Here is a 2,002-nt window from a genome sequence, read left to right on the forward strand (position 1 = left end):
TATGAACCCTAAATTAAAAGAGAAATCCATGAGTAGTCCATAATGGGTAACAATCTATTACTTCAGATGACAAGATTCATTCTTGAAACAGAGCACCATAAGCATCATACCCATGTTAAGAAGTTTATCAATAGCTATGACTAATCACGAAACACTCTAAACAAATCAAATCTGGAAATTTTACCTTCTTATCAGCCACCTAGAAGGGTTTCAAGACTGCACACGAGCGCTCCTTCTGACCAGGCAGTGTAAGACGTATGGGCATCAAACTAGCTATATATTTACATCTAACATGAAAACTATAAGGTATGTCTAGTTCTGATGTTTACTTACAAGTCCATGATCAAATTAGGAATGAAAAGATACAAACTTTGGTCTTCACAGAAATTTAATACACACAAAACTGAAATACCAGCAACATCTATTGTGGGGCTAGATGGATTTATACCTATTTGGGCCTGCTTGCATCTTCAAATATGAGATGCTTGGAAGATTGGAACTGGACTGAGGACACATTTTGCATAGGAGGACTACTCATTTTCTCATAGCAATGGATAGAGAAAAGAGAAAGAGAAAGATGAATCTCATCATTACCCCAAGATTGAGTCTTTGCACTATGATTTTTATTCAGACCAGGCTTTGATAAGAAGGGAGACAAGGATTGAGAAGGAAATGGACATGGCAAAGAAGAAGAAGAAGCAGATGGATTAAGCATAGGCCAAAGGGAAAGAGAATATAGTTTTTGAAATCCACCAAGAGCCAAAACAACAGATCTCAGTTGATGGCTTCCACAACCAGTGTTAGCCCATTGCTTGAGACATATGTTCTCCCATAGCTTGTCATCTTGTGCAGCTTTATGCCATATCCTATTAACACATGAGGTTGTTTCTAGTGTTCTTGCATCCATGTATTTCATCACTTCGGATAACAAATCCCCATCTAAAAGAAACTGCTCCATTTGATCCCTCGATAAGTTCTCACACTAATCCTGAGATTGCATCTTTTCAAATATTTTGTGAAATAATGGCGCCTCCAAGTCTCCGTTGGGCTTATAACTATGATGATGATAATTGATTTTACACTTACTGGGTCTTCTTATTGCCAATCCCATTGCCCTTCCAGATAGAATAGGACAAATGAATGTGTATCTACAAATAAATAGACCTTGTACCTTAAAAAACAAGTTGGATACTTTCATAAATAAGCATCGGGCAGGGATCTGAGTCTCTGAATTTAGGCAGAAACACAGAGATAGACATGGAGACCAAAGAGCATAGCTTCAAAAAAAGGTAAAGTTATGAAATGGAGCAGAGCACTACTAGAAGGAAAATTTCTAATAAAAAAGGAGCAGACGATGAAGAAGATGGGTTCCTAATTTAAATTAGATCCTGAAAGTGATTGATAATCATTTAGAGACTTTACCTTTATAAATATAGCATCTGCCTTTGGAACACTGACAAACATGTCGCCCACAATGTGTTGCACACCTATACCACAAACAGATCATAAACAACCAGTGAGGATTTTTTTACCCAAAATCTGTGAAGAGATAGAAAACAAGTTCAAACATTGTGTTTAAAGCAAGTACCAACGTAACTGGGAGCCTCCAAGATGACTTCAGGGAGATCAAAATTAAAGCATTTGATATTGGGGAAGGAGCGAGAAATAACAGATTTTGCACTTTGAGTGCATTTTACATCATTTAGGGGTTTTAATAGCCTATTACATCATGTAAACACTACCATCCACCCATAGCTCTTCCTAGGACACCCTAGGACTTCAAATGACCCCTTACATCATATGAAATCCCTATTTGGACCAATTTGAGCTTCACTTTGTTTCAAGAATAGTTTAATATTCTCTACTAAACAAGGCCAACCACGTGAAGGTGAAAGCTCATTTGGCCTCACCCCCTCCCCCTTACATCACTCTACATTCCCCATTAACATCTAACATTCATTCATTCTTTCAACCATTAATAAAATGTAACATTCAATAAATA

General features: G+C 37.2%; 1 pseudogene; it reads right to left on the bottom strand.

Annotated features, from left to right (window-relative positions):
* Window positions 1-448: 448 nt before the first annotated feature.
* LOC149557419 (F-box protein GID2-like) lies at window positions 449-1,111 on the bottom strand (annotated as a pseudogene).
* Between the last annotated feature and the right edge of the window lie 891 nt (window positions 1,112-2,002).

This window comes from Cupressus sempervirens, chromosome 5, assembly GCF_028749045.1.
Source record: "Cupressus sempervirens isolate cs-2001-9-10 chromosome 5, ASM2874904v1, whole genome shotgun sequence".
Lineage (NCBI taxonomy): Eukaryota > Viridiplantae > Streptophyta > Pinopsida > Cupressales > Cupressaceae > Cupressus > Cupressus sempervirens.